Source organism: Ovis aries, chromosome 3 (genome assembly GCF_016772045.2).
Source record: "Ovis aries strain OAR_USU_Benz2616 breed Rambouillet chromosome 3, ARS-UI_Ramb_v3.0, whole genome shotgun sequence".
NCBI lineage: Eukaryota > Metazoa > Chordata > Mammalia > Artiodactyla > Bovidae > Ovis > Ovis aries.
This window is the reverse complement of record NC_056056.1, coordinates 24,732,220-24,752,172: the sequence shown is the minus strand read 5'-3', so window position 1 is coordinate 24,752,172 and position 19,953 is coordinate 24,732,220.

Sequence of the window (19,953 nt, the reverse complement as noted above, 5' to 3'; positions counted from 1 at the left end):
CAAACTCTGGGAGATAGTGAAAGACAGAGAAGCCTGGTGTGCTGCAGTCCATGGGATAGCAAAGAGGCAGATACAACCTGGTGACTGAACAACAAGAGAGGCAAAGTCGATAATCAGCTCCCTGGGTCAATATCCATAATGACACAGGTCTCAGAGGGAAAGGAGAGCACTAAGGGGCAAAGCACGAGACTAGCTCGAGGAGGGCTCTGCTGGCTCTGTGACGCTTCCCCAACAGCTCAGTATTTGGAGACTCAGCTTCCTCATCTGAAAAGGGGGTACATTCCCTTCACTTGCTTATGTCCCAAATCTGGGGTAAGTGTCAGGGGAAGAGAACAGAAAAGGTTTTATAGTGTGGGATGCAGAGTTCAGGTTTCTTATTTTATTCACAAAAATCTCTGTGACAGATGATTGGGAAAAAATACCTTGAACGCATTTGTTTTAGACAAATCCCTTCAGGCATTTGATCATCTTTGATTTTCTAATCAATTTCTTTTTCTTTTCTATGTTTTTCTTTATATATATATATATGAGAAGGGAATGGCAATCCACTCCAGTATTCTTGCAGAGAAGCCTGGCTCCAGTATTCTTGCCTGGAGAATTCCATGGACAGAGGAGTCTGGTGGGCTACAGTTCAGGGAGCTGCAAAGAGTTGGACATGACTGAGTGACTCACACACACACATACACACACACACACACACACATACAATATTTTTTTGGCTCTACTTGGTCTTCATTGCTTAGTGCAGGCTTTCTCTAACGAGCGAGGTTATTCTTCATTGCAGTGCATGAGCTTCTCATTATGGTGGCTTCTCTTGGGGAGCATGAGTTCTAAGTGCACAGAATTCAGTTTTTGTGGCACACGGGCTTAGCTGCTCCGAGGCATGTGGGATCTTCTTGGACCAGGGATCAAATCCATGTCCCCTGTATTGGCAGGCGGATTCTTAATTGCTGAACCACCAAGGAAATCCTCCCCTCAATTTCTTAGTCCTTTGTTTCACGTTGGTTAGCCCTGACAGCCTGACTACCGTGTAAGCTGGTTCAGTTTTCTAGCATCAGAAAAAAGAGAAGACATTATACTCAGTATCATCAAATATTCCCTGAAATATATAGTAGTATCCATATATATATGCATATTACATTATATCACATATATAACATATGTTGTATATATACACATATTATATATTTATACACATCTTTATTAACTTTATCATTATAGAATTGAAAGCTGTACATACGACCAGTTCTTTAATATGTTGAAAGCGTGGTTCCATTTATTTAGAAGTACAACTGATATTTGTATTCAGCAACAGATCTGCATAAATTAATACATTCTGCACTTTCCCCTCAATTTTCAAATGCAGGTTTGGCACCTAACAAAACCAGTAGGAAGCTGCCACCATACTTTCTTCCCCTGGCCTTTTAGAGAAAACAGTTGGCCCAAGCCCCAGAGAGCCCTTGACACTGAGCTAAAGTATCCCCTCATTTGCTCTCCCATCTCGGACTCCTTCCATCTTTTATGACCTGGTTGATGGTCTCTGTCACTTGTTCCTTTGACTTGGGTGGCATTTGGGGCTCTCTAGAGTCACGGGCATGCATTTACCTGGAGATTGGTTTACACGCTTGGTTTCAGATTAACCTTCTCCTTTTAAAGTGAGAAATAGACGGTTTCTTTTTGACATCCTGAAGGAGAAGATTGTGACCTCTGTGGATACAGTGGGTGTTCTGCACCGTATCTACATAGATGACACGTAACCAGACCTACATTTTAGCTGAGCTCACATCTGGCCAAATGAGCCAACTGGGTAGGTTGCTTTGCTTCCAACATGGTTCATCTTGAAAATGCTTTTCACAGTTGGGCATTGTACCCAGAAGGCACTGCCTGACCCTGCAACTGGGTTGCAAGTGAGGTGACAGGCGGTTGCAATAGCCCCCCAGTGCATAAGCATAGACTGACTTGGTTAGGTGAACTGTGTGTGTGCACGTCTGCATGTTCATTTGGTAAGCAATTCTCTCTATATAGCAACCGTTAATAATGTCCCCAAATCATGCTGTTCATCATTGTCTAATTACTAAGTTTTAGGACATTCTATCATGTATAATTATTAGTTGGCTTATTAGATAATTACCATGATCTGAAGTCTATTAGCTATTACCGCAATAACTTTGAGTTGTGTTTACAAACAACCAATTTTAGAAGAATGTATCCACACCACGGCAAAATGAAGTGTGCTGTTTTTCAAAGCTCCAGCTAATCGAATGAGTTAGATGATAAACAAATCTTCCCAGCATAGCCCCTGCCCCAGAAGCGTTTCCTTCCACAGTAGCTCTCCCATGAGACAGGCTGCTCTCCTCACTTCAACTTGAACCTGTCTTTTGCACAGTCATTTGCACCAAGAACGCCCTCTGCATTTAAGATCACTACCTAAATCCCAAGTTCAGCTCAGATCTACTGAAGGCAAGAGTTGTGATATGAAATGAAAGGACAAAGGCCATCTGACCTGCCTCTGCCCCCCTACATTCCTCGCATATCTCTATCTGTCCGTCTGAAGACTTGAAAAAGGCATGGATGAACTGGGCTCTGAAACAGAAAAAGAGTAGAATTATTCCCAGCTCGGGGATCGAATCTTTGCAGGCAAATTACCATCTAAGCTACCAGGGAAGCCCTAAGAATACTGGAGTGGGTACCTATTCCTTTCTCCAGGGGATCTTCCCCACTCAGGTCTCCTGCATTGCAGGCAGATTCTTTACCATCTGAGTGCCAAGAAAGCTAGAGAGTCTCAGAGGATTTTAAATACAGGCAGCACCTATAATGATCATTGAGGACAATCCACTTTTTTAACTGGTAATAGTTGCTTCTATAACATGCCTGCCAGTGTCACCACAACTTGGCTGGACCACACATTTCTACAAGGTAGCAAGTGTAATTCATTTGTCTCTGTTTTGCTGTTGCTGAGCAGAGTAAAAGCACAGAAGCTGTGCTCAGTGACTGTTATGTAATTATTAACGCATTCCTGTTGAATAAATGCATAAGGGAGTTGGCTTTTGTGATGAGAAATTTCTTCCTTACATTGGATCTAAATCTGTCCCAATATAATTTCCATCCATCTATCAGCCCCAACTCTGCCTCCCAGAGGTACACAGAACAAATGTGTTCCTTCTGTGGAGGTTTATAGGCAGTTACATGTTCCCTTGAGACATTACTTCCCCATGTTGCTGTTGAGTCTTTGCTTGGAATCCTCTATATGCAAGTGAAATCTTCCAGCTGAAATGCACCCCATGAAAGTACCCTCAATGTCCCAGCGTTTCAGCATAATAGAGGCTTGTTTTAGAGATTAAAGGGTCTGGGAAAGCGCATCTTTGGAGGGGAAATTCGGGTGGACCTCCAAGAGGGGTAAGTCCTCGTAGCTCTGTTTCTGCAGAGTAACTTCTCCTGCTCCATCCATTGTCTTTAAGATACACCATCTTCTTCTATGGCCTTGAACCTCAGTTGACTCAGGTGCATTGTAACTGCTGGGTAAATGTTAGGGACCCAGCACATGTCATGGTTCTTTACCTTGTACAGTAACAAGTCCTGCTGTGCTTTTCTTTAAACAGTTTCAAATTTTTTCTTCTTTGCTTAGAATCATCAAGTTCTGGAAAGCCAGGAAGTCCCAGAAGTGCCCACCTCGTGAATAACAAAAATTTTTGAGAAAATCAACACTGTGTCTCAGGGAAGCTCCGAATTCCAAAGTACTTCTAGGAACGGTCATGATGAATGTTTGTAAATGCTATTGCAGAGGACTCTGGGCATCTTTCGGAAAAGGCAATGAATGGCATCCTTCTTCAGTACTCTTGCCTGGAAAATCCCATGGACAGAGGAGCCTGGTGGGCTGCAGTCCATGGGGTTGCTAAGAGTCGGACATGACTGAGCAACTTCACTTTCATGCATCGGAGAAGGAAATGGCAATCCACTCCAGTGTTCTTGCCTGGAGAATTCCAGGGATGGGAGAGCCTGGTGGGCTGCCGACTATGGGGTCACACAGAGTCGGACACGACTGAAGTGACTTAGCAGCAACAGCTGGGCATCTTTCATACCCACTGGAGTCAAGAGGACATGCATATTCTGTTCCGTGAAGAAAGAAAAGCATCTCAGTCTGTGCTGCCTTGAACCCAGGAGCACAACGTACTGAAATAAAATTGTTATTTTGACTATTTACATGAACATTTGAACTGTGGTGTTGGAGAAGACTCTTGAGAGTCCCTTGGACTGCAAGAAGATCCAACAAGTCCATCCTAAAGGAGAACAGTCCTGAATATTCATTGGAAGGACTGATGCTGAAGCTGAAACTCCAATACTTTGGCCACCTGATGCAAAGAACTGAGTCATTTGAAAAGACCCTGATGCTGGGAAAGATTGAAAGCGAGAGGAGAAGGGGACAACAGAGGATGAGATGGTTGTGTGGCATCGCTGACTCGATGGACACGGGTTTGGTTAGACTCTGGGAATTTACCTGGAGTAAACCCCCTCTGATGGACAGGGAGGCCTGGCGTGCTGCAGAGTCTATGGGGTTGCAAAGATTCAACACAACTTAGTGACTGAACTGAACTGAACCTTCATAGTTGCTGATTATGCTTGAAACCATGGTAAGTGATGGCCAAAGCCTATTGAAGGACAGTGTGCCTTCTGTATCCATGGGTTCTGCATCAATGGATTCAACCAACTTTGGATTGAAAATATTCAGAAAAAATATTCCAGAAAGCTCCAAAAAGCAAAACTTGAATTTGCCACATGCTGACAACTACTTACAAAGCATTTACATTGTATTAGATATTATATGTAATCTAGAGATGATTTGAAGTATATGGGATGCTGTGTAGGTTATAGGCAAATGGTATGCCATTTTATGTAAAGTACTACAGCATTTGCAGATTTTGGTATCTGCTGTGATCAGAAGGGTTTCCTGGAACCAATCTCCCATGGATACTAAGGACACCTGACAAAGCAAATATCAATTAACTTTTAACATCATTTATCCAGTAATGTTGTATATCAGGCATGGGCTTGGTGAGAGGATTCCCAGTAGAAAAGGACTTATTAAATGCTTTACCTTCTTGTCTCTCTTCTAACCTTCCAAAATCTTTATTCAATTGCTATACATATGCTAACCTTTCATCTTTTAATATCAATTCAGGGAAGTTAAATTTCTAGAATAAAAGTTTACCTTAAAGTGTGGTTGATATCTTTACCATTAAAGAAAGAATTTTTTGAAGTCTGTAAAATAATTGAAATGTTTGGTTCTAAGGGACTTGAGTCTGTTTGCCTGGTGTCTCAGTGATGCAATGACTTCATTAGTTAAATAGCAGTGGCTTCTTCCTGAAGGCCAGGAACTGGTCCAAACCATGGTTGGCAGGTTCTTGGTGTTCTGAAGACTGTGATGCTGGGACATCTGGCCTGGGTACCCAGCTTGTCTAATGTTACCCGAGCCTGTGCTATATAAACTCTTACTTCTCTGAGTCCATTTCTGTGTGGAGACTACCAAGATGCAAAACAATTGCATAAGCCACTGCTGGTTAGCTTAATTGGCACATTTAAGTTAGTCATATAAACCAGATTCTTTTTATATTTTGCCAATCTTTCATAGTGTAACAGGGCTGTTCTCATGTTAAGAATTTCAAATAAGTGTTTCCTGGAGTGATTAGCATCTGACTAGACTGTGCTCAGCAATTACCCGCAAACACGTAGATGCCTGTGCCTGACGGTGGATAAAGAGAGTTCTGAAGGCACCTCCATGCTATCCTTAGTACCTCCTTGGAGGAAGAGAGGGACCAGCTGTTCTAAGCAGAGGCTCCAAGAAACACTTCTGGGAAGAGGTTTGACAGCTCTCAATCTATGGCCTCAGTGACTGCAATAGACTTTAACTCATTCCCCTCAAATACACCTCCATGGTGTAGCCTTTTGGACATGCAAATCTGAAAATCTCCTTCTGTTTTTTCCCAGTCTTTTATTAGAAGAAAGTGGTGGTGGTTATGGTTTAGTTGCTAAGTCATGTCCAACTCTAGCGACTCCATGGACTGTAGCCTGCAAGGCTCCTCTGTCCATGGGATTCTCCAGGCAAGAATACTGGAGTGGGTTGCCATTTCCTTCTCCAGGGGATCTTCTTGACCCAGGAATCGAACCCAGGTATCCTGCATTGCAGGCAGATTCTTTACCAACTGAGCTACAAGGGAAGCCCCATTGAAGAAGGTACAAAGTCCTTTTCCTGGCCTGGGCCCCATCTACTTGTCAAATCTCATTTCTTCAACTCTAGGAAAGCCTGATTCCAGTTGGGAGTCAAGGAGCCACGAAGTTCAATCTCTTCTGGAAGACATTTCTGATGCCTGCTGGTCCTCAGGCAGCTGTCAGGTAGAAATGCACTGTGGAACATAGATGGGATTTACTTCTAGCAACCCCACCAGGTTCTCATGGTGAAAAGCCAAGAAAGATCGTCTCCGGCTCTGGCAGGAGGAAGGGGAAAGTGCTCATTTAAAAACAGTCCAGAGGCCTTGTCTCTAGGAGACAAACTTCCTTTTTTAAATTGAGATACAATTAACATAAACTATTCTGTAAGTTTGAAGTGCACAATGTGTTGTGAACATGTGCAACGCAATGCAATCACTGCACCTGGGGGAGGGATATTTCTTCCACTGCAGCTCCTCTGGCCAAGGAAGGAGGCAAGGTAAGAAAACAAAGTCAGCTGGGAAACTCATGTGAATTCCAAGCAGTCTGGGAGTCTGAAGGCTTTAGAGGAGAACCCAGAAGAGAACTGAACTCATCTGCAGGACCAAACCTGGGCTGACCTGCAACGGTTAGAATCCCACTGAACTTCAGGTGACCTCCAGGTGACCTCAGTCTTTTGTAATTCCTAACTCAGACCTTTGTGCACTTCCCTGAAGAGTAAAGCAGCCCTGTCTGAAAATGGGGCTTCCCAGATGGCGCCAGTGTGAAAGAATCCCCCTGCCAGTGCAAGAGACATAAGAGACATGTGTTTGATCCTTGGATCGGGATGATCCCCTGGAGGAGGAAATGGCAACCCACTCCAGTATTTCTGCCTGGAAAATTCCATGGATGGAGGAGCCTGGTGGGCTATATATAGGCCATGAGATCACAGAAGAGTCAGACTAAGCACATGTTGTGTGTTCTGAGGGTGGGAGGGAGTCCAGCAAGAAATGCCCTGGAAACAGCTCCTCCCACAACAATGCCACTTCCCAGGTGACTACCAGGAAGCCTGGAATGACCTTCCTGGTCCCCAGTTCAGAGATGGCACTGAAGGGTCAGTCTATGGTTGGGGTCACTAACCAGGGGTCCAAGATAAGGAATTTATATGTAAACCTGGAGCATACGTAGACACATGCAGTTTTCTGAGATCATGGGATTCATTATATTCTATCAGATTTCTGAGAGCCTGTTAACCAGAAAGGAAAGTACCACTAACCAAAAGCCTTTTCTTTACAGTGTGCCGTGAAATGGATGTTCCTAAAGAAAGCTACTGAAAACAAAATAAACCCATCTACTAAGCCAGAGAACAGCATCTCTCACAAGATGGAATGAAACTCAGAAAACATAATGGAAGCAACCAGTATGTGGGTTACATGTAAAATTAGAAACATCTTCATGGCATATCTGTGACCTCTCTCTCACCTGCCTCCACATCACAACCACCATAAATAAGATGAAAACACTCTCAATCTACTGGAAAAGCATTTTCAATGTAAAGGACAAACAATATAAATGTACACCTATAAGGAAAAAGCAAATCTCTCAACAGTAATAACAAAATAGCTTAAAAATTATAAACAAGTTAGTCCATAAAAAATGCAAATGACCAGTAAATATGAAAAGCCAATCAGTGTCACAAAAGGATGTGAAAAATATGTATTTTTTTCTAAAGAATTGACAAGAATTTAAAAAATAAATAAAATTGATATTGATGAGTGTCTAAGCACTGATTCTCAACTCCAGCTACACGGTGGAATAACCCAGAGAACTTTTTAAAATATTGATGCCAACATCTGCTTCTGACCATGAAGAATTAACTGCTATGGGAATTGTGCTTCCACCATAAACAGCTAGAAAACCAGACAAATGCATGAAACAACTGGTTTCAGATACTGGACAACAAGCAGAGGAGGCCTGTTATCCCCAAGGGAAGAGAAACAAAAGAGATGAGCCCCACAATTGTCCAGTTTGCTGCCTGGAGGCAGTTTCCAGGACACAGGGCAGAACAGAGAGCTCAAATTGAACCAAAATGAGCTGAAGGCAGCCATCAGAGTTTCAGGAAGCAAATTTGCAGGACTAGAATTTGCAAGGCAGAATGCTGAAAAGGAGGAGGTTGCAGAAAGAGCTCTAGAGATCTGCAAAGAACCCCCTCAAATCTTTGACTATTAGTGAGGTCTACATGCATGAGGAAAGCTCCATGAGCTGAATAGGTAAGAAGAGAGAGGGGCAACAAAAACAGTAGGCTGAACCATCCTGGGAGCTCATAGAACTGTTAACAGTGGGTATAGTCATCCACAAGGTATTGGCTTAGTAATGGGACTAAATTAGCCCTAGACTAAGTTACTGTAGGTTTTCTCTGCCAAAGCATAAAAGCAATTCTGCAGAGGCTCAGACTGGTGCTAAACAACTTAACTGCATGCCAGAAAAAAAAAAAAAAAAAGTTGCCTGCTAATTAAAGGATTACAATAAAATCCAAAATCCAACAGCATGCAATGCACAATGCAGAGCATCCAATAAAAAGTCAACAGGAAATAAAGAAGCTGGAAAATATGATCCACTAAACAGACACTGAAATGGCAGATATTATGACATCATCAGACAGGGCACTGAAACAGGTATTATAAATACTCTCTGGCAATTCAATAATGTAAAGGAAAACATTAACATGATGAGAAGTTAAATGGAAGATATAAAAGACCCAAGTGGAACTTCAAGAGATGAAAAAAATGCATTATCCAACAACAGAAAATACACCAAAAGTAATTGGCAGTACGTTAGACACGCAGAAGAAATCATCAGTGAACATGGACACATAGCAATAGAAATGAAGCAAAATGAAATACAGAAAGAATGCTGATGCTGAAACTGATGCTGAATTAATTAACCAGTGCTTATGAAACATCATAAGCATCAGTGCTTGTGAAACAATATCAAATCCCAAGAAATGTGAGATAAATATGGGAGGGAATGATGGCTGAAGAATTTTCCAAATGTGGTGAAAATTACAAACACACAGATCCAAAAAGCTCCATGAATCTGTCACGCCAGTGAATGTCCCTCGATTCTTTGTCTCGTCACAACAAAGATTTGGAGTGATGGACATTAAAGCCCCCGCGGCTTGTCACAGCTCTCAGGTCTTGGATAGACCGTGTTATAGCTCTCAGGTCTCAAATGGACAGTGTTATAGCTCAGTGTTGCAGCTCTATTTTATTTAGAAGATAGCAGGAAAATCCATCTTCGAGGCGTGAGGGCACGTCGATCTAAAGACATGAAGAGACGAGTGTCCCAGCACCTGGGGGAGAGAGAGAGCGCGCTAGCTTTGGCTCCTCTATTTATATGTTTATCTCTCCCTGGGCCTGTTCTTTGTAAACTGGGCCAGCCAGGAGTGCTGTTTGTTTTACCTGAGGTCCTCAGTCTGGTCCTCGGTCCTCGGACCTTCTTCTGTTTCATTTTCGCGGGCTTTTCCCTTCCTTGTCTTGTAGCCACTGCCATTTTGGACTCCTTTTCCCTGTTCTGCCTACCTAACAAATCTAAACAGAAGAAACAAAGAAAATGACCTCAAAGCGCAACACAATGAAATTTCTGAAAACCAATGATAAAACTTTTTGAAGCAGATAGGAAAGACAATTCACTGTAAACGGAAGAACAAACAAATAGAAGTCGTGCAAAACAGAAGATAATGAGCGATTTTTTTAAGTAGTGAAAGAAAGAAGTGCAAATGTAGAATTTATTACCTAATGAATTTAAAAAATAAAGATGGAATAAAGACTTTGCAAACAAAAGATGAAGGAATACACTTACATCAGATGTGTGCTACTAATAAAAATGTTAAAGGAAATTCTTTAAGCCAAAAAAAATGATACGAGGTAGAAATTTGGATCTATATAAAGGAATGAAAATTATGGAAACTATTGATTATGCAGGTAATTAGAAAAGATATTCTCTTCCTTCTTTTAGCTTTCTTAAGTTAAAGAGTTGTTTAAATAAAAAAGTAATAACTATGTAATAGGTTTATAACACATAAAGCTGTAGGATAATAGTACAAAGGCTAAAAGGGGAAATGTAAGTAATTAAAAATAAAAGAAATTGTAGATAAAATGAAATCCTAAATCATACTTAATAATCGTATCAAAAAAAACTGGTGAAGAGGGGAAAAGTTTAAAAACAGATAAGCAGGAAATTCCACCAGGCTCCTCTGTCCATGGGATTCTCCATCCATGGGATTCTCCATCCATGGGATTCTCCAGGCAAGAATACTGGAGTGGGTTGCCATTTCCTTCTCCAGGGGATCTTCCTGACCCAGGGATCGGACCCAGGGATCAAACCCAGGTCTCCCGCATTGTAGGCAGATGCTTTAACCTCTGAGCCACCAGGGAAGCCCTTATAACAAGCTAGTAGGTATTAAACTTAATTATAACAATAGCTATATTAAATTAAATCATTTACCAGTCTAATTAATATGCAGAGTGATTATTAGAGAGGGCTGGATGGCATCACTGACTCGATGGACGTGAGTCTGAGTGAACTCCGGGAGTTGGTGATGGACAGGGAGGCCTGGCGTGCTGCGATTCATGGGGTTACAAAGAGTCGGACACGACTGAGCGACTGAACTGAACTGAAGAAAAGTAAAACCCTACTGATTTAAGGATGTGCTTGCCACAAGAAATCCAGTATATATATAAATATATGGTATGTTAGAAGTAAAAAAATAGGAAAAGACACACTGTGCTAACACTAATCCACAGGAAGATGGCACATCTGTTGATAGCAAAGTAATTTCAGAATGAAAAATATTACCAGAGATATAAAAGGGTTTCCATAAAGGTAATAAGATAAATTAATCGGAAATATATAACAGTCCTAAGTTTGTGTAAACCAAATAACAGAGATTTAAAAAGCATTAAGCTATAACTAATAGAACTGCAGTAAGAAACATACAAATCCACAATTATATTGGGATATCCCAACACTTCTTTCTCAGGAATTGAAAAATAAATGGAAAAGTAAGTATAAGAGCAGAATTGATCCACATCTAAATCAATTTGACTAAGTTGATACACATGGAAAACATAATTCAAGAGTAGCAGAATACAAATTAAGTTCAAGTGTACATAAAATATCCACTAAGGTGCATCATATTCTGGGTTATAAAACATCTGAAAATATTTAAGCAAAGTGAAATCATAAAGAATATGCTTTCTGACCATAACAGAGTCAGACTAGAAATCAATTACAAAATCATATCTGAAAATCACCCAAATATTTAAAAATGTAAAGATAATCTAAATAACCTCTGTTTAAGAAAAGCAACAATTAGAGTTATAAAATATTTTTGAACTAAACGAAAATTTTTGAAAAAATGTATCAGTATTTGCAGAATACTGTTAAAGAAATGGTTAGTTAAACCATGGTACATCCAAATGACATAATAATGTGATTTTTTTAAATATTGCAATGTTCAGATCTATAATTTTTAGTTGGAAAAATTATCCATGAGATATTGTTGAGTGAAAAAGTAGGTTATGGGAAGCATGTTTCATATTTCATTTGTATAACATTTTTATGGGGGAAGTGTATGTTTACCATGAATGTATACACTGATGGTCATCAAAATGGTTATACAAGGTTACTTCTTAGTGGAAGAATTTCAGATAATTTTATCTTTCTTTTTAAGCATGTGTGAATTTCATAAAGCAAAGTATATTTATTGTCAGAAAAAATAATAAACTATATCTTAAATGATAAAAAGTGAAAAATCATTCACATACTCAAGACATTTGCCAATTGAACCCTATGCGCCAGGAATTTTCTAGGCAGTGGGATAAAGATATGAATGAATAGGAGTTATTATTTAAGTTCACATCTCCTCTTTTCCACTTCTTGGCAATCACATTGTGAGAACAGAGCTGGCAGTTCTGTGTCCCCATTTCCTCATCTGCAAACGTGGGTAGAATAAGTCTATACCTAAAGAGTCTGCCTCTGTGAGAACAGAGTGATCCCAGCCCAGTTCCAAGGACAAATGGGCACTTTCAATCAGGGAAGGTCCCCGTTTTCCTGAGACAGACTTGGTTCTTCTGCTGGAGAACATGGCAGAGATTCAGAAAGGTCTGCATGGTCAGTGGGAGGATCTTGGAGGCTCAGGCAGCAAGAAAGTTCACAGAGCCCTGGTCAGGCCAACTTTTTAATTTACCAAAATGCAGCATTAAAAAAAAAAAACAAAAAAAACAACTACCAGTAACGTTATCTCATGAAACAAAGAGTTTCAAAAAAGTCAGACAGACATTAACCTTAGAATAATACTGTTTTAAATAGGTTGATAAGCTTTATTTGCCATGTTGCCCTTTGTTTGTCTCATTTAGCCATGGACCAATGGAAACATCCCAGTATGGACCAGCATGGGTCCCTTGGACCATGCTTGGAAACCACTGATACATACTATCTTGTGAAATCTGAAAGGGATGGAGTTTTAAAGGATTATAAGAAGAAGAACAGGGTCAAATTTGTAATTTAGACAGTTCAGTTTGGCCTCAATATTCAGGAGGGATTGTGCATAGGGGATTTGGAGTCAGGGAGGTCAATTAAGAAGTGCTTTTAATTGTCTAAGCAGAAGGAACATCTTATGTTAAAGAAGAGGATTAAGAGGTGTTGCCTTACACCAGTCAGAATGGCCATTATCAAAAAATCTACAAATAGTAAATGCTAGAGAGAGCATGGAAAAAAGGGAACCTTCCTACATTGTTCAGTGGGAATGTAAATTGTTTCAGCCACTATGGAGAATGGTATGGAGGTTTCTTCAAAAACTAAAAATAGAACTACCATATGACCTAGAAATCCCTCTACTGGGCCTATATCCAAGGAAAGTCCTCATTTGAAAAGATACATACAGCAATGCTCACGGCAGCTCTATTTACAATACCAAAGACATGTAAGCAATCTAAGTGTCTATCAGTCAATGAAAGGGTAAAGAAGATGTGGTACATATACACAATGGAATATTATTCAGCCATAAAAAAGAACAAAATAATGCCATTTGCAGCAACTTGGATGAACCTAGAGACTGACATGCTGAGGGAAGTCAGAAAAAGACAAATAAAATATGATATCACCTGATATGTGGAATCTAAAAAATTGGTACAAATAAACTTATAATATTTACAAAACAGAAATAGAGTACAGATATAGAAAAAACTTTGCTTTTCGCTTCTCTTCTTTTCACAGCTATTTGTAAGGCTTCCCCAGACAGCCATTTTGCTTTTTTGCATTTCTTTTCCATGGGGATGGTCTTGATCCCTGTCTCCTGTACAATGTCACGAACCTCAGTCCATAGTTCATCAGGCACTCTATCTATCAGATCTAGTCCGTTAAATCAATTTCTCACTTCCACTGTATAATCATAAGGGATTTGATTTAGGCCATACCTGAATGGTCTAGTGGTCTTCCCTACTTTCTTCAATTTAAATCTGAATTTGGCAATAAGGAGTTCATGATCTGAGCCACAGTCAGCTCCTAGTCTTGTTTTTGCTGACTGTATAGAGCTTCTCCATCTTTGGCAGTAAAGAATATAATCAATCTGATTTCGGTGTTGACCATCTGGTGATGTCCATGTGTAGTCTTGTCTTGTGTTGTTGGAAGAGGGTGTTTGCTATGACCAGTGCATTCTCTTGGAAAAACGCTATTAGCCTTTGCCTTGCTTCATTACGCATTCCAAGGCCAAATTTGCCTGTTACTCCAGGTGTTTCTTTACTTCCTACTTTTGCATTCCAGTCCCCTATAATGAAAAGGACATCTTCTTTTGGGTGTTAGTTCTAAAAGGTCTTGTAGGTCTTCATAGAACCATTCAACTTCAGCTTCTTCAGCATTATTGTTGGGGCATAGACTTGGATTACTGTGATATATTGAATGGTTTGCCTTGGAAATGAACAGAGATCATTCTGTCGTTTTTGAGATTGCATCCAAGTTCTGCATTTCGGACTCTTTTGCTGACCATGATGGCTACTCCATTTCTTCTAAGGGATTCCTGCCCGCAGTAGTAGATATAATGGTCATCTGATTTAAATTCACCCATTCTAGTCCATTTTAGTTCACTGATTCCTAGAATGTCGATGTTCACCCTTGCCATCTCCTGTTTGACCACTTCCAGTTTGCCTTGATTCATGGACCTAACATTCCAGGTTCCTATGCAATATTGCTCTTTACAGCATCGGACCTTGCTTCTATCACCAGTCACATCCACAACTTGGTGTTGTTTTTGCTTTAGCTCTGTCTCTTCATTCTTTCCGGAGTTATTTCTCCACTGATCTCCAGTAGCATATTGGGCACCTACTGACCTGGGGAGTTCCTCTTTCAGTATCCTATCATTTTGCCTTTTCATACTGTTCATGGGGTTCTCAAGGCAAGAATACTGAAGGAGTTTGCTATTCCCTTCTCCAGTGGACCACATTCTGTCAGACCTCTCCACCATGACCCGCCCGTCTTGGGTTGCCCCACTGGCATGGCTTGGTTTCATTGAGTTAGACAAGGCTGTGGTCCTAGTGTGATTAGATTGACTAGTTTTCTGTGAGTATGGTGTCAATATGTCTGCCCTCTGATGCCCTCTTGCAACACCTACCATCTTACTTGGGTTTCTCTTACCTTGGACGTGGGGTATCTCTTCACGGCTGCTCCAGCAAAGCGCAAACACTGCTCCTTACCTTGGATGAGGGGTATCTCCTCACTGCCGCCCCTCCTGACCTTGAAGGTGGAGTAGCTCCTCTAGGCCCTCCTGTCCCCGCGCAGCCACTGCTCCTTGGACCTAGGGTAGCTCCTACCGGCGGCCACCCCTGGCCTCAGGCATGGGAAAGAAATGCAAAAAGCAAAATGACTGTCTGGGGAGGCCTTACAAATAGCTGTGAAAAGAAGAGAAGAGAAAAGCAAAGGAGAAAAGCAAAGCTCTAAGCATCTGAATGCAGAGTTCCAAAGAATAGCAAGGAAAGATAAAAAAGCCTTCCTCAGTAATCAATGCAAAGAAATAGAGGAAAACAACAGAATGGGAAAGACTAGAGATCTCTTCAAGAAAATTAGAGATATCAAGGGAACATTTCATGCAAAGATGGGCTCGATAAAGGACAGGAATGGTATGGACCTAACAGAAGCAGAAGATATTAAGAAGAGGTGGCAAGAATACATGGAAGAACTATATAAAAAAGATCTTCACGACCAAGATAATCATGATGGTGTGATCACTCATCTAGAGCCAGACATCCTGGAATGTGAAGTCAAGTGGGCCTTAGAAAGCATCACTATGAACAAAGCTAGTGGAGGTGATGGAATTCCAGTGGAGCTATTTCAAATCCTGAAAGATGATGCTGTCAAAGTGCTGCACTCAATATGCCAGCAAATTTGGGAAACTCAGCAGTGGCCACAGGACTGGAAAAGGTCAGTTTTCATTCCAATCCCAAAGAAAGGCAATGCCAAAGAATGCTCAAACTACCACACAATTGCATTCATCTCACACGCTAGTCAAGTAATGCTCAAAATTCTCCAAGCCAGGCTTCAGCAATACGTGAACCGTGAACTCCCTGATGTTCAAGCTGGTTTTAGAAAAGGCAGAGGAACCAGAGATCAAATTGCCAGCATCCGCTGGATCATGGAAAAAGCAAGAGAGTTCCAGAAAAACAACTATTTCTGCTTCATTGACTATGCCAAAGCCTTTGACTGTGTGGATCACAATAAACTGTGGAAAGTTCTGAGAGAGATGGGAATACCAGAGCACCTGACCTGCCTCTTGAGAAACCTATATGCAGGCCAGGAAGCAACAGTTAGAACTGGACATGAAACAACAGACTGGTTCCAAATAGGAAAAGGAGTATGTCAAGGCTGTATATTGTCACCCTGCTTATTTAACTTCTATGAAGAGTACATCATGAGAAACGCTGGACTGGAAGAAACACAAGCTGGAATCAAGATTGCCAGGAGAAATATCAATAACCTCAGATATGCAGATGACACCACCCTTATGGCAGAAAGTGAAGAGGAACTAAAGAATCTCTTGATGCAAGTGAAAGAGGAGAGTGAAAAAGTTGGCTTAAAACTCAACATTCAGAAAATGAAGATCATGGCATCCAGTCCCATCACTTCATGGGAAATAGATAGGGAAACAGTGGAAACAGTGGCTGACTTAATTTTGGGGGCTCCAAAATCACTGCAGATGGTGATTGCAGCCATGAAATTAAAAGAGGCTTACTTCTGGAAGAAAAGTTATGACCAACCTAGATAGTATATTGAAAAGCAGAGACATTACTTTGCCAACAAAGGTCCGTTTACTCAAGGCTATGGTTTTCCAGTGGTCATGTATGGGTGTGAGAGTTGGACTGTGAAGAAGGCTGAGCACCGAAGAATTGATGCTTTTGAGCTGTGGTGTTGGAGAAGACTCTTGAGAGTCCCTTGGACTGCAAGCAGATCCAACCAGTCCATCCTAAAGGAGATCAGCCCTGGGTGTTTTTTGGAAGGAATGATGCTGAAGCTGAAACTCCAGTACTTTGACCACCTCATGCGAAGAGATGATTCATTGGAAAAGACTTTGATGCTGGGAGGGATTGGGGGCAGGAGGAAAAGGGGATGACAGAGGATGAGATGGCTGGATGGCATCGCCAACTCAACGGACGTGAGTTTGAGTGAACTCCAGGAGTTGGTGATGGACAGGGAGGCCTGGTGTGCTGCGATTCATGGGGTCGCAAAGAGTCAGACACGACTGAGCAACTGAACTGAACTGAACTGATAGAAAAAACTTATGATTACCAAGGGGGAAAGAATAATTTGGGAGGTTGGAATTGACATAAATGTCCTCTATATGCAAAACTGGTAACTATTGAGAACATTTTATATAGCACAGGAACCCTACTCTATACTCTGTAATGACCTATATGGGAAAAGAATCTAAAAAAGAATGGATATATTTATGTGTATAACTGAGTCACTTTGTTGTACAGCTGAAACTAGCACAACATTGTAAATAAACTACATTTCAATAAAATTTAAAAAATTAAGAAGACCATTGAGTATTCCTCCAATGTGACAGCTATGTTGACTTTTTCTCCCTTTTAACTGAAATTTTAAGTCACCAATAACAGCCTAAGTTAGTTCATTGGTCTTCATACTTTGGGTAATTGCTAACAATGTCATGTGTATCTGAGGCTAATACTAGGCAAGTGTTTCTGTCTAATACATTCTTTAGGTATTTCTTTGGACCTCTGCATGATATCATAAGGCTTTCCTTACACTCAATCTTTGAGATTAGTTTTTCAATCTTATTTTTATTGGTTGGGAGTTTAGACAAATTGGTATATCTTACAGGCAGTCTTGCTCTGGCCTATATGCGTCACTATATATTAGACATGATTTACATTGTTGAAAAAATTAATATAGTATTATAGTTGGTGTTTTGTTAGAATATGAGAATGCATTTTAAGGACATTTTTGAAACTAATTTTATTCTTTCCTGAACAAAATTAGTTAGGATTAAGAGTGTCTTTTGACATGAATTTTTTTTCTCTTTTGTGTAAATGAGAATTCTGGTACTGAAAATTGAAATTTTCTTGAAAATAATATTTTCAAAATCACTTTTATCCATGCACCTCAGTTTCTACTTTATATATCAGGTGTTAAAACCCCTTGAATATTTTAACAGTTATTGGATTGGCCAAAAAGTTCCTTCAGGTTAAATTTTTTGGCCAATTCAATACAAAAAGAAAGTGTTCCTGGAAAACAATGAGAAGAATGGATAATCACCATCTATTACCACTTGTGAAGGAAAAGTGAGCAGTAGCACTGGAGCAGATACGGTTGTTTTTTGTTTTAAAATTATTCCCTTAATTCGATGGTGCTCAATGATTGAGAAATAAATAGTGGTTCCTCCTGTAGCTCTGGTTTTGTAGAATGGAGGTGCTTAATTTTGAAAGAATATCTTTCATTGAATGGCTTTAATTTCAGCAAACATTTGTAGAGTATTCACTATGCACTAGGCCTGAAATATATGGGCTTCCCAGGTGGCACAGTGGTAAAGAATCCTCCTGCCAATGCAGGAGACGTAAGAGATGCAGGTTCGCTCCCTTGGCAGGGAAGATCCCTTGGAGAAGGAAACGGCAACCAACTCCAGTATTCTGGCCTAGGAAATCCCATGGACAGAGGAGCCTGGCGGGCTGTAGTCCACGGGGTCTCAGAGAGTCGGACATGACTGAGCCCACATGTGCACCCACAGGAAAGAAATATTTGCTGTGAAGAGGAAGAGAAGTAGAGGTAAATTCAACATAGTTTCTACTAGGAAAGAACTCACTGTCTAGTGATGAGGCCAAGCATGCAACAGAACTGTCTGTTACAAGGCAGAACCAACTGAGGATTGCACTTAATAGTAACTGTGGATCATATTTTCCTAGAGGCAGAGGTTACCTCTCATTTACAGTGCTTTCCAAAGACTTGTCATGAAGGGAAATACCAGTTACTGACAATGAGTATTAAAGATTCTGGATTGCAAACAATAAGGGTTAGTTTTTATGCGTACATGCTTCCCTGGTGTCTCAGATGGTAAAGAGTCTGCCTGCAATGCAGGAGACCCTGGGTTCAATCCCTGGATTGGGAAGATCTCCTGAAGAAGGGGATGGCAACCCACTTCAGTATTCTTGCCTGGAGAATTCCATGGAGAGTGACACCTGGCAGGCTACAATCCACAGGGTCGCAGAGTTGGATATGACTGAGAGACTAACGCTTTCACCTTCATTTTCAGTATCTAACACAGACCAGGCACCAAGTAAGTGCTCAATAAGACTCTGTTAATGAACTCTGAGTTAGTGAACGAGTAATTAAATGCTGAGGAATATTGTGGAACTCACAATTCAACATGACTGAAATAATTCAATGCAATGAGAGAACTCTTTAACAATCACCTTGCCAGAGTGAGGAAGTGAGGAAAGAGAGAATTACATGAAGGTTGTCAAAGGGAATAATCTTCCAGTAATAAATAACTACTATCAATGTAATGCGATGCTTTCTAAGGCCCCCTTGACTTCACATTCCAGGATGTCTGACTCTAGATGAGTGATCACACCATCAAGATTATCTGGGTCATGAAGATCTTTATTGTGCAGTTCTTCTGTGCATTCTTGCCACCTCTTCATATCTTCTGCTTCTGTTAGGTCCATACTGTTTGTATCCTTTATTGAGCCCATCTTTGCATGAAATGTTCCTTTGGTATCTCTAATTTTCTTGAAGAGCTCTCTAGTCTTTTCCATTCTATTGTTTTCCTCTATTTCTTTGCACTGATCACTGAGGAAGGCTTTCTTATCTCTCCTTGCTATTCGTTGGAACGCTGCATTCAAATGGGTATGTCTTTTCTTTTCTCCTTTGCTTTTGGCTTCTCGTCTTTTCTCAGTTATTTGTAAGCCCTCCTCAGACAACCATTTTGCCTTTTTGCATTTCTTTTTTTCTTGGAGATAGCCTGGATCCCTATCTCCTGTACAATGTTACGAATCTCTGTCCATAGTTCATCAGCCACTCTATCAGATCTAGTGTCTTAATTCTATTTCTCACTTCCACCGTATAGTCATAAGGGATTTGATTTAGGTCATACCTGAATGGTCTAGTGGTTTTCCCTACTTTCTTCAATTTCAGTCTGAATTTGGCAATAAGGAGCTCATGATCTGAGCCACAGTCAGCTCCCCAGTCTTGTTTTTGCTGACTGTA